This window comes from Apodemus sylvaticus, chromosome 3 (genome assembly GCF_947179515.1).
Source record: "Apodemus sylvaticus chromosome 3, mApoSyl1.1, whole genome shotgun sequence".
Taxonomy (NCBI): Eukaryota; Metazoa; Chordata; class Mammalia; order Rodentia; family Muridae; genus Apodemus; species Apodemus sylvaticus.
The window spans coordinates 38689180-38702159 of record NC_067474.1 but is presented as its reverse complement, the minus strand read 5'-3'; the positions used below and the strand labels follow the sequence as shown (position 1 = coordinate 38702159).

The 12980-nt window shown below is 38.7% G+C and overlaps 1 protein-coding gene across 2 annotated transcripts in view; it reads left to right on the top strand.

Moving 5' to 3' along the window:
* Positions 1–5306: 5306 nt before the first annotated feature.
* Fhl5 (four and a half LIM domains 5) overlaps positions 5307–12980 on the top strand; it is a 45875-nt gene continuing 38201 nt past the window's right edge. The window contains exons 1-2 of one of the 2 annotated variants that reach the window (XM_052176165.1): positions 5307–5410; positions 5607–5671. The gene's annotated coding sequence lies outside the window, so the exon portion shown is untranslated. The remainder of the gene's footprint in view (positions 5411–5606; positions 5672–12980) is intronic. The other variant, XM_052176166.1, reaches the window with a different exon arrangement.

The window sequence follows — 12980 nt, the reverse complement described above, 5'->3', positions numbered from 1 at the left end:
TGATAGAACTTTATAGAAAACATTAAGGGGCTGGAGGCTCAATGGGTCAGATACTGGCCTTGTTGTTGTTGTTGTTGTGGTGGTGGTGGTGCTGGTGGTGGTGGAGGTGGTGGTGGTGGTGGAGGTGGTGGTGGTGGTGGTGGTGGTGGTGGTGGTGGTGGTGGTGGTGGTGGTAGTGGTGATGGTAGATTTCCAGCACTATGTGGATGGATGCTTTGTATCTCCAGTCCAGGAAAGCCAGTGCTTTCTGGTCTCTGCAGGCACCAAGCATACACAAGATGTATAGGTACACATGCAGGCAAAATATTCATACACATAAAAGGAAATAATAAAAATGATTACATATGGGTAATTTTTATTGTATATTTTTCATATAAGCAAAGGAGGAAAAGTTATAAATTCTATATCCAAAATCACTTTATTTTCTTATTCAGCTTCCAAATTAGTACCCAACCTATCCAACTTTTGTTTAATAACATGTTTCAAAAAAATACAAGTAATCCAGATTTACTCCAAACTCTACCATTAAAATAAACACTAGAGATGATCACATAAACTCAATTTAATTTACAAAAATAAAGTAGAAAAATGTAAAACTATGTTACTCTTACTTGCATTTATTTCTTTTATCCAAACAGTTCCTATTTTTCCCCAGTAAATAAAACAGTGTTTGTAAATTATATAGCTGATGTCTGTAAAGATTCAATTTCTGATACTTTTTAATGGACTGAGTTAACATTATTTAAAATAAAGTTGCTTATCCAATTAAATTTTATATGTTATACAGTCTATGTAGTACTTATATTTTAAATTATTCTGATTTTTAAAGGAGGTAACACTTTATTATTCAAAAATAATCCCTAACTTCCTTGTATTTTTTTGTTACTTAAAAGTTTGCCATTTATCTTACTACATCATTTCTTGGACAGATTCAGCAATGAACATTCTCAGGTCTATTAACTCTTGTCACTCTAATAGAGATATGGGAAAACATGCCCCAGTTTTCATATTCTATTGTGGTCCATCTTTACACTATTATAAAGGAAACCCACTCTGACCACCTAGAGCAGTGGTTCTCAACTTTTGGGTTGTGACTCTTCCTTAGTAGGTCAAAAGACCCTTTCATGGGGGTTACACAGGGTGATGGGAATATATATTTACATTTTGATTCATCAAAGTAATAAAATTACAGTTTTGAAGTAGTAATGAAATAATTTGGGGGGTCAATACAACATGAAGAACTATATTAAAGGGTCACAGCATTAGGAAAGTTGAGAACTACTGCGCTAGAAAATAGAATCTCATTGTTCTTTGAGCAAAGACCATAATGCTATAGAACACTAATAAAAAGTGTCTAACCGTCTGTGTGGGGCCACCTCGGACGTGTTAGAAAAGTGCTTTACCCAGATAATGAACAAGATCAAAGTGTACCGATGAACAATCATTGATTTTGTCGCAATGTCATCAACCATGGGCATAAATGTTTTGTTACTGCTTTTTTCTATCAAAAACTATTGATGACAATTTGGATGAAAGGAGAATGGAGAGGGAGCTTTGTTTTCTTTAAATTTTATGGAGCCTTTCCCTCAGTGGACCTGAGAGATAAGGTAAAAGTACACATTTAAAACTCTGGGATATTCCACATGCATTTTGAGTCATTATTATTGATGTGATTGTTACTTTTTAATGAATAATAATTTTTAACTTTTAAAAAATTAAAATAATAAGTAGCCTTGAAAAGGGTTATACATATTTTTCTACTTTTGTGGACAGTTAACAAATGAGAAAAAAGAGTCTTATACATTTAATGAGAACTGTGACTTAGTATTTGGAAAACAGTTACATGACACACAAAAGTAGCAGCATTTAGTTAAGTATGATTCAGTTTCAACACATTTTTTCTTGTTCACAGTACTGTACACAAGAGAGAAACCCTTTATCTGCCTCATCCAGCCAAAAGTACAAAAGATCATCTTTTATGCGTCAATGGAAGGAAGTAAAATTGTTTTCTTTCTGAGCCTTTAGGTCTTTAGCATTTTAGACCTCAAGGTTGGACAAGCAACTGAAGGCCTAATGTAAGATTGGTACAGGAAATCCATGTGTCTAAGCAAAGCATGACATTGCATACTTGTAATCTCATGTGGGTTACAAGATCAAAGCTAGCCTTAGCTACACAGAAGATGTACACAGACAAAATGTACACGGAAACTGCAGTTGTTCATAGAGTATTTAATAAATGTGAGTGAACTTAATGCAGTAGCCTCTCCATCCTCTCCATTCTCCCTGCGATTCTTAGGTTAATAAGCACTGGATACAACTTTTGTTGTTGACAGAAGCAAGCAGCCGGGCTGTGAGGAAAGGAAGACCATTTTGTTAACAATTTTATCATAGCCAACATTCCCAGCTACTTTAAAGATATTATTTGATTGATTAGGGAAGTCTCGGTGTATTAAGTAAAAGCCTAGAAGAGTATGGATAGTCATAGCTTCCTGACATGTCCTCTGCTTCCCTATTATCCCCACTCTGCTATCCTACTCTGCCCTGCCCAGAGTAAGTCACAACTGTACACTCTGCAGCAAACCCAGGCATTAAAAAAAAAAATTCTTGACTGTTCCAGAAGGTCGAGTAGATACATTTGTCCGTTGTGGGTTTTTTTTATAAGAATGCCCCATAGACTCAGATGTTTCAGTACATGGCTCCCATTTAGCAGTACTTCTTGGGTAGGTTTTGGGTGTATGTCCTGATGGAGGAGTTATGTCAATGGGGGCAGCCTCTGAGGTTTCAAGAGCTGCATGCCACTCAGTTTGCTCTCTGTTTCTGGCTTGGGGCTGAGATGTGAGGTCTCAGCTTGCTGCCCCAGTCACCATGCCTACCTATTACCATGCTTGTCTGCTATGATGATAATGCACTCCTGTGCCTTCCCTCTAAAGGTTGCCTTCAACATGGTCTTTTATTACAGCAATAGAAAAATAACTAATACATAGGGTTTTTTTTTTCTTTAATTTGCCTTTATATCTGTGAACCTGGCAATGGTAATTCTGTATATACTTGTATATACTTTTTAAGTATATTGTGTACCTCTGAAGCTAGATTTAAGCATTTATAAAAATACCTAAATATTGCCCTATGTAGTTAACATATACACACAAAATTCTAGAGAAAAATGTAAATACTGGGGTTATGCCTGTTCCTTTAAATGTAAGTAATTTTAAATTCTCTTTCTTCTAGAATGTAGGCAACATGCATTTTTGTAACTCAATAAGACATTTTAAAGTAAACATTGCTTTTTAGTAATATAAAGAAAGGATAGAAGGGAATGACACTGGTCCAGAGGCAAGTGCTTGTAGTTGATAAAGCAATTCATGTAGTTAAGTCTGGAATGAAAGGATAATGATATGCCCAAGAGATGTTATTTAATAAATCCAACAGAAGCTGTAAAAATAGAGGTGGGTGGAGAATAAGTGAGGGAACCTAAGGTTTCAGATGACAGGTAGAGGGCAGTACCATGCTCTGAAACACTAGGACCAAGAAGATGAAAAGCTTCATTCAGGATGGCAATGACTGTAAACCCCAGACAAAGATTCCAGCAGATCACGGGGTACCTAGTACAGCCATGTCAGATGACACTAAAGATCTGCTCATCATAACATGTAATTGTATAGTGTCCCGTAAGGAACACTGGCATGTACAGAGAAACACTAACCAAAGAATAAACCACCAGGGAAGAGAGGAAACCGGAAGTCTAACTTAGAGAAAGTAAGGAAGCAGGTTTCAAAAATAGGCCTGGCCAGAGAAACTTCCCATAAAAATCTGACAGTGCTCTGGGAGATTCTAGTCAACATACTTCATGACCGTAAAGATTTTCTTCTTTCTGCTAGAGTAGTTCAAGCAAAAGAAAAATTGAGGGGATCAGTGAAGTTGAACCTGTATTCTATCCTTTTGAAAGTGCATGGGTAAATCAAGGTCGGTGGCCTCATACCTTGATGGGATAGGCACTGTGACATCACCAAGCCTGATTCCGTTCTCGTACATGGAAGAAAACGCCTATTTAGCATGCACTCAATGCTAACACCACTGAAAGACGGATATGATTTTGCTTATCAGATTTTGTTCTTGCTAATCCTAATGTTTTCTCTTAGTGTCCCACTAGTCAAATCCAAGTGAATGAAAGAAAGAAAGAAAGAAAAAGAAAGAAAGAAAGAAAGAAAGAAAGAAAGAAAGAAAGAAAGAAAGAAAGAAAGAAAGAAAGAAAGAAAGAAAGAAAGAAAGAAAGAAAAGCACTTAATTGGCTCCATATTTCCTGTCCCCAGTTCTTTGGGTATATTTAGCTGAGTTTGATTTTGAGAAATATTTACACATGCTTTTAAGGCTTAAAACAAAGACCTTAAGTGTGGTCAGGAAATGGAATTATGACAGAACGTTTCTCCTCTTCTCCCACCTTCTAAATTGAAAGAATGGTCTCAAATGGAAATTCTAAGAACAGATGCCATTTGTCATATAGGTCAGTGTGACCCCTGAGAATTCTTGTGATGGATTAGTTCAAAACCAAATCTCTCTCCTGATATAATTTGACTTCTCTGGACACTTCACATTTTGAAGATTTCAAAAGACCAGATGAGTTTGAGCTTACATGAAGTCATACAGTGTGGATCATGACATAACAATCGGTACCAGCCCCTGGGGACCCAGGCAGAAGTCCAAGCACACTGACAGTACAGAAAGCAGGTAACTATCCTGAGTTATTTTATTCAAAGCCAACACTCAGATTTCTCAAATTTCCCAAGAAAGAACTAACAGTGGCAACAAAGAACATCTCATCTGCTGCTCTCCAAAGAACTCCAAAGGTAAGAGTTCTCCTCATCACTTCCAGACAGTTCAGCAAAATAGCTCTACACTTCAGATGTTTCCCACTGAAAGGAGGAGTTTGGTAGCTCCCAGAAAACAAAGCCAAAAATGGATTGATTAAGGAAATACAAAATACATACTTTCGGAGAACATTTTGTTTACAATCATGACCTTAATTGAACTTAGTCAGTGGAAACTCTCAAGGGTATGTGTCTGCATAAATGTTCTATATTTTAAACTTTGTGGCTTTGCCAGATACTTCAAATACTAACACTAGTCAAATTTCCCTTTAAGGATATTCTGAAGGGAACTTTTCCTTTGTGATTTTAAGTAGAATTGACCAGCAGTGGTTTTTGGCTTAGGAGGAGTCTTGGGTGCATGTCACAGAGTCTTAGGAAAGAACCTATTTTTTTCCTACAAAATTGAAAGGCTGTAGGGAGCGGTCCTCACATAATGCTGACAAGTACTCTGTTCATTTGGGAGTCAGCCTGTCTGTGATTGAGAGGGAAATCCACCATCTATTCTCCCAGCCTGTAAGTCAAAGGAAAAAGCAGCTGAAGAAAAAGTGAGTTTTCTCCCTGGCACTTCTTTTATGTTTGGTTATGTGGCATTGTGGCTTTTCAAAATATTTTAAGAATGAGAATTTTACAAACTTTCCAGAAATTCTTAAGATAAACTTTGGCTTGGAGGGTGTGTGCAAACCGTGAAGTCTTACCAATTAGAGCGGATTGGTACTTCTTTTTTCTTTCTGGGTTTTACAGATTTCTCATTTTGATGAAACTCATGGATGCAGCACAGTGGCAGATAACTGGAATTGCCTCTCTGGGTTTGTAATCTTCTTAATACAGGGACATTCATATTTTCATTAAAGGGGGGAGAGGAAATAGTCCAAGTTTTTATTCTGCTTAATTTGAGTGAATAACATTATTGTGGGGATGTGTCATGACTGAATTACTTATACAGAATATGCTAAAGTGCTTAAGTACAGAACACATGTTAAAGCCCTTATGTAAAGGAGATAATCAGAAGCCTGTTTTCTAGAAAAAAAAAAATCTTACTACTCTCTAAAAGCAGGCATAGAGCAATTTCCTAATCTGTTTCCAAGGACTGGAGTACTATGCATCTGTGTCCCACCTGCACAAGTAAGTTTGATATAATGCATCTGAAGTGCTACCTTTTGACATTAAGATTCCATTATTTAGACAAAAAGTGCTCATCTGTCTCCCATTTTTAGTCAGATCTCTTTGGTACCTGCAATCCATTAGAAACCAAACTCAGTATGCTGACTGTTTTGGAGGACAGAAATGTGGGAGCTTAAAACATCAACAACATGTGTAATTCTTGTACCTATAATGAAAGAAAAGCATTGAGTGCCTTTGGCCACTAGTTCAGATTTACAATACTGTCATGTGTAAATCCTAGCAAACTTAGCACAAATCGCAGACAAGATATTTCTAAAGATGTGTGTGTTAAGACAAATGCCTGAAATCACAAGCCAAAGTGCTTGATGGGGAAGGTATACTCACGTCTGTTTTCTGCTATAGATTTCCCTTGCTGGCCTTAGCCAAATACCAGCAGTGTATAATGCAATGGCGCCGTCAAGCCGCCTTCGCATCCCTAACATGATTGTTCACAGCAGCATTTTGAGTAAAGACTTAATCTGGATCAGGCAAACCTAAAATATTTTCTACTTGTTATACTGAAAATGTGCATTTTTATGGAACGTGTTAGGGAAGTGTTGATTATGTTGATGGTTTTCAATAGAGGAGGCATGGAAGCAGCTATCAGTAAATAGAGGAGGCATGGAAGCAGCTATCAGTAAAACTAGGCTTTCATTTCATTGGTTGTGTAAGTAACTAACCTGTCTGCTTTGTGGGTAACCTTTGGACCTTCAAAGAGAAGGAGTGGATGCTTCCCTTAAATGAGGGATGCTTCCCTTAAAATATATCTCAAATATTCTTAGAATTATCCACTCAAATGTGTATGTGACTCTCACTCAGACACAATGAGCTTATATGTGACCTACAGACTCTTCTCAGAATTACAATAATAAATTGAATGTAATGGTATGGGGGCACCCAGGGCAAAGTGGCTAGAGATTCTGACTGGGACAATACTTAAGACGCCTTCCACAATAAAATGCCCAATAACTTGTGTTATTTCCATCTGTTTCCTCCTTGGCCCCGGCTTTACATCTCCCTTTGGTTGTCTGACAACATTCTCAAATCTCATACAGACCAACTAATTACTTCCCCCTGCTCCAGAGAGTACTTTCAGGTACACTCCTCTACAAAGACACCATGGTCCACCTCGTGACTCAACCCAGACACAGGCTAGAACAGTTTCTTTCCTTTTCTTACTCCCATCTTCTTTCACTTGTTAGCATTAGCCCTTCAACTCAGCTCCCTGCCTCTAACAGAATGAATAACTCTCCTCCTCCCCTTTCCCCCCATTTCTATCAACTTCTCCTTGAGGCCTCATTCGCCCAAGCCCCACTCTGGGGCATTCCAAGTAAGATCTGGTGATGCTAACACTATTAGTCTATAGGCCTCACTGAAGGACAAGGATAACTCTTGGACTGGATGGACTGGTGCTCAAATAACAGAGCATCTCTGCTTGTCATTAGCACTAGACATTAAAAGAGATGAACATCTTCACCAGTTTTTCTGTAGTGCTGTACCTGTGTAATCTAGTTGATGAGTAGGAGAGTTGGAAACATGAACAAACTATATGTGGGCATAAATTCCTGTATCTGTAAAAAGAAAGAGAAGCCATTCAATACCTTTGTCAGAAGTGTTAGCACTCTTAAAAAATGTTAGCAATCCTATGACTGGCAAGCAATTAAGTCAATGCTTCTGTGGGGCAGAGGGTTTCTATCCTAAGTTCTGGTTAAATTTATGCGAGTATAGAACTAACAGTGCTTCTAATGTGTGCACCTTCTCTTCACATGAAGGTTAACATTTCTTTAGCAGATATGTGACTGTCATGTGGGAAAATGTAAATGCAATTGACACTTAGCTGCTATGCAGTCTAAATTAAGATCCGTGTTCTATACAAATTATACTACTCGTACTTGTTTATTCCAGCAACATTTTTATAATTATAATATGGCAGAACCTTCTAACCTTTGATCAATAACTTTTCTTTTTTCTTTCTTCTTTTTTTTTTTTTTTTTTTTTTTTTTTTTTTTTTTTGAGACAGGGTTTCTCTGTGTAGCCCTGGCTGTCCTGGAACTCACTTTGTAGACCAGGCTGACCTCGAACTCAGAAATCTGCCTGCCTCTGCCTCCTAGAGTGCTGAGATTACAGGCGTGTGCCACCACAATGGGGCCGATCAATAACTTTTCTAAATTGAACAGTTGTACTCTAATTCTATCCAATGTTTTCCTTATGGTCAAATTAAAAACTTTTTAAACTCTGTAACCTCAATTAAGAGGCTTAACATCAGAGCATGTGTTATTCTTTTTAAAAATATTTGTGTAATGAATATTTAATTTATTCTATTTAATTTCACTTAAAGTGATACTGTTAAATGCCATTACAAATAAAATGTCAATGATGTCTAATGTTATTTAAAAACAAAAACAAAAACCTTTAAAATCCTCGTCAAACTTAAACTTATTTTAGCAACTTTCCCACAGGCTATAATTAAAAGCACAAAATATACTTTGAAAAATCGTCACCATGGGTCAACAAATATTCATGTATGGAGCCACAAGTAAATACTTTGGGGCCTTACAACTACTGACCTTAGTGCTGCAGCTGCCAAGCAGGCAAAGCACGAGGGCTAAGTATGAGCATAGCAGCATTCCACTGCAGCCAGACAGCGTGCTCTGCATGGGTGTGGCTTTATTCCTCTGCAGCCAGCCAGCATGCTGTGCATGAGTGTGGCTTTATTCCTCTGCAGCCAGCCAGCATGCTGTGCATGAGTGTGGCTTTATTCCTCTGCAGCCAGCCAGCATGCTGTGCATGAGTGTGGCTTTATTCCACTGCAGCCAGCCAGCGTGCTGTGCATGCGTGTGGCTTTATTCCACTGCAGCCAGCCAGCGTGCTCTTCACGAGTGTATCTTTATCCCACTGCAGCCAGCCTGCATGCTGTGCATGCGTGTGGCTTGATTCCTCTGCAGCCAGCCAGCGTGCTCTGCATGGGTGTGGCTTTATCCTACTGCAGCCAGCCAGCGTGCTCTGCACGAGTGTATCTTTATCCCACTGCAGCCAGCCTGCATGCTGTGCATGCGTGTGGCTTGATTCCTCTGCAGCCAGCCAGCCAGCGTGCTCTGCATGCGTGTGGCTTTATTCCACTGCAGCCAGCCTGCGTGCTGTGCATGAGTGTGGCTTTATTCCACTGCAGCCAGCCAGCGTGCTGTGCATGAGTGTGGCTTTATTCCACTGCAGCCAGCCAGCGTGCTCTGCACGAGTGTGGTTCTCTCTACTGTAACCTGACACTGCAATATAGTGTGTTAAGGCGTGTGTGCACAGCTGCCTTCCACTGCAACTGGAGAGTGTGATAATAAAGTTCATGGGTATGGCTGAGTTTTAATACAACTTTATTTAGGAAATTGAATTTGAACTATACAAATGTCAAAATGTGTTTCTGCTATGATTTCTGTCATTTAGAAATATAAACAGTGTGTTTGAGGCTCAAGACATACAAACAGGTAGTGCTGAGATTTGGCTAAAGTTGCAGACCTGCTTAAAGCCTCAACCTAAGAACTCTCTCTGCCAGAGTTTAGAAGCTTCTGTGCACATACACATACATGTACTTTTTCATAAGAAATGGCAGGTAAATTTTATCTAATGCTAAAATATTTTAAAATAAAATTGACTAAGGAGCATTTTCAAATACTACCCAGAAATGTACTTTGTCTACTATGTATGACTATTCAAATGTACATTCACAACTCATTCATGACATGATTAATTTTGGCATCGAAACATCTGTAAAACATTAAACTAATAATTAACATAAATTATACATGATCGAGATCTCCAAAATGTAATATATTATACCTACAGAAATTGAACTCCAAAACTACTTTAGATTAGTGATTATTCTAAGAAAGTTGGTTAGGATGTGTACTGTTTGCCTTGTTCTCTGTGATTGCCTGGTGGCTCATGTTTGCCTATTGGTGTGTGACTTTAATCCGAGCACGCAGCGGCAGAGGCAGGTGAACTGATGCATTTGAAGCCATTCTGGTCTGCATGTTGAGTTCCAGGCCAGCCATGGCTGCATAGTGAGACCCTGCCAAAAAGTTAATTAGATTTGGGGGAATATTTTTTCATTATTTTTAGGTTGCATTTTACAATAACCAGTATAAAAAGAGAATAGATCATGTTTCCTCACATATTTTTTGTAATAAATATAAAAATATAATACTTTTTAATACTTTTACACTCTTGATTTTTCATTCTAAATATACACATGCACACAAAGTTAGATCAGCATGAAGCCACCTATTTTATACTGTATATGTAGATTTGAAATGTTCACTTATGTGATTGCCTTTTTGAACTTATGAAACAATCAAAATTAGACACAACTATAATATATGGATCAATTTATTACCAATTTTGTTAATTAAAACTGTCTTAAGGGAACCCAACTCGTGTGAGAGAGAAGGATCCGCTCTTGCCATAAACCTCATCTTTTCCCCAAGGCTGGACACAGGCAGAGCACCTTCATAATCTGGGAAGATACCAAGAGCTGCTCACAGGAAAGGCAGCACAGCAATTGCAGGGCACCGAATCCTCAGCAGAGTCGATGAGAAGTGCTCCACGCAGGAGCACTCCTTGCCTTACTTAGAGTTGAAGTAACTTGAGAAGTATAGAATTAGTAAACTAAGAAATTTGTGAGAAATTTTATCCTCAGTGTTTCCAAATGGGAGAAATTTATGCAAAAGAAGAAAATGTGGAAGGATAAAGCTTCTCTTATAGAATCTTTAATTTTAAAAATGCACCCTTGGTCTGTGTTTTAAATATTAGACACGTGAAAATTGTTGAAACAAGCAAGATAAAAATTTCAGTTAGTGTATTGGATTTGTTTTTCCAGTACTCTCTCTAAAGTTGGCCAAGAAGCAAATTGTGACCTAGATTGTAATGGCAGTGTGAAGCAGAGCTTTTAAGGCCTGTAGAAGCAGCCTTACCTGTGACCATCTGTTATACAGGCATGGATAACATGGATAACAAGGAGGCTGCAATAGCAAGCACTTCCAACAGTTCCGCTCCATCGTGAAACACCTCTACCCCTCTATTCCATCGCCTGTGACTGCAGCTACCCTCAGCCTCAGAGGCAGTTTCTGACTCTTTCCACTATTCAGTTTTTAAAACGTAACTCGAAAATTTTACCTGCATTTTTCTAAAAACTTTTTCCTTTTTTTTTTCTTTTTTTCATTCGATATAGTCTTTATTTACATTTCAAATGATTTCCCCTTTCCTGGATCACCCCCTCCCTGAAAGTCCTATAAGCCCTCTTCCCTCCCACTATTCCCCAATCCACCCCTTCCCACTTCCCTGTCCTGGTATTCCCCTATACTGCTGCACTGAGCCTTTCCAGAACCAGGGGCCTCTCCTTCCTTCCTTCTTGGGCATCATTTGATACGTGAATTGTGTCTTGGGTATTCCAAGCTTCTAGGCTAATACCTGCTTATCAGTGAGTGAAAATCTTCACCATGGGTCAACAAATATTCATGTATGGAGCCACAAGTAAATACTTTGGGGCCTTACAACTACTGACCTTAGTGCTGCAGCTGCCAAGCAGGCAAAGCACGAGGGCTACGTATGAGCATAGCAGCATTCCTCTGCAGCCAGACAGCGTGCTCTGCATGGGTGTGGCTTTATTCCACTGCAGCCAGCCAGCGTGCTGTGCATGGGTGTGGCTTTATTCCACTGCAGCCAGACAGCGTGCTCTGCATGGGTGTGGCTTTATTCCACTGCAGCCAGCCAGCGTGCTGTGCATGCGTGTGGCTTTATTCCACTGCAGCCAGCCAGCGTGCTATGCCTTCTTCTCAGCACCTCATGGTATCTTCTCCAAAATTGACCATATAATTGGTCACAAAACAGACCTCAACAGATGTAAGATGATACTAATTCCATGCCTCCTATCAGTTCTAAGAACTTTTATGACTTCCCCAGCCACCCTGTACACACGTCAAACATTTTCAAGGAACTGCTTTCCTGTATTTTCACATACTATTTCCTCAACAGATATTACTGGGGACTAAGAATTGTATATCAGTGATGGACTGTGCTTGGTCACAACAGCAATATCTGAAATTAAGACAAAGCTTAAGAATAGTGTAACAATCTTGAGGTAGATTGATTCCCATCCTCCTGAGGAACCTGATTCTGTAGCGGCTGTAGAAATTTGCACTCTAACCAGCAGTGGATGAGTGTTCCCATGTTAGAAACCTGATTGGAACAGGTTTTACTCTGCATTTTCTGCAGAACAAGAAAGACTATTGACAGAGAAGATGAGAGGTACAGGTGTTAATGTGTGAGAGCCATGTACCAGCATCCAGTCTAAAAGAAAAATGGAGGAAAGATGTTACGTCTCTGTCCTGGTTTGGTTTCTATTGCTATGATAAATATCATGACCAGTGCTGAATATCAACTTTGCCTAATCTCTGAGAGTTAGAACATATAAAACTTAAAAGTACACTTTAAACATTGTTCTCCACTTAGTATCATCATTATGATCAACAAATCTTAAACTACCAAGAGAAGAGTTTGCAACTATTAATTAGTGTTATCGCCACTATACAGGCTATGGTTGTATTATTTTTAATCACATTCTGGTGGGAAATAGACTGCACACCACATTATTTTGTGTGATGAGCCAGAAATTAAAGCAAAACCAATTTTTTTGTATCTTCTTTCCAATAGCCATAGTAATCTAATAATTATCACAGTAAACAAAAACAAATAGTGGCTTACATTGAATGTTGGATGGGTCTTGTGTTTTCTTTTGAAGATAATTATTTCACTTTGTACAGCTGCCAGCGGGTTGGCTTCCACTGTAGAACAAGCCTCTGCATTTATGGTAGGATGCTGTTACCTGGTGGTAATTAAAGCCTGGAGTGGGATACAAATAAGAAGCTTCTTTTTTTTCCATTTTCAAAAAATACATCTATGATAAAA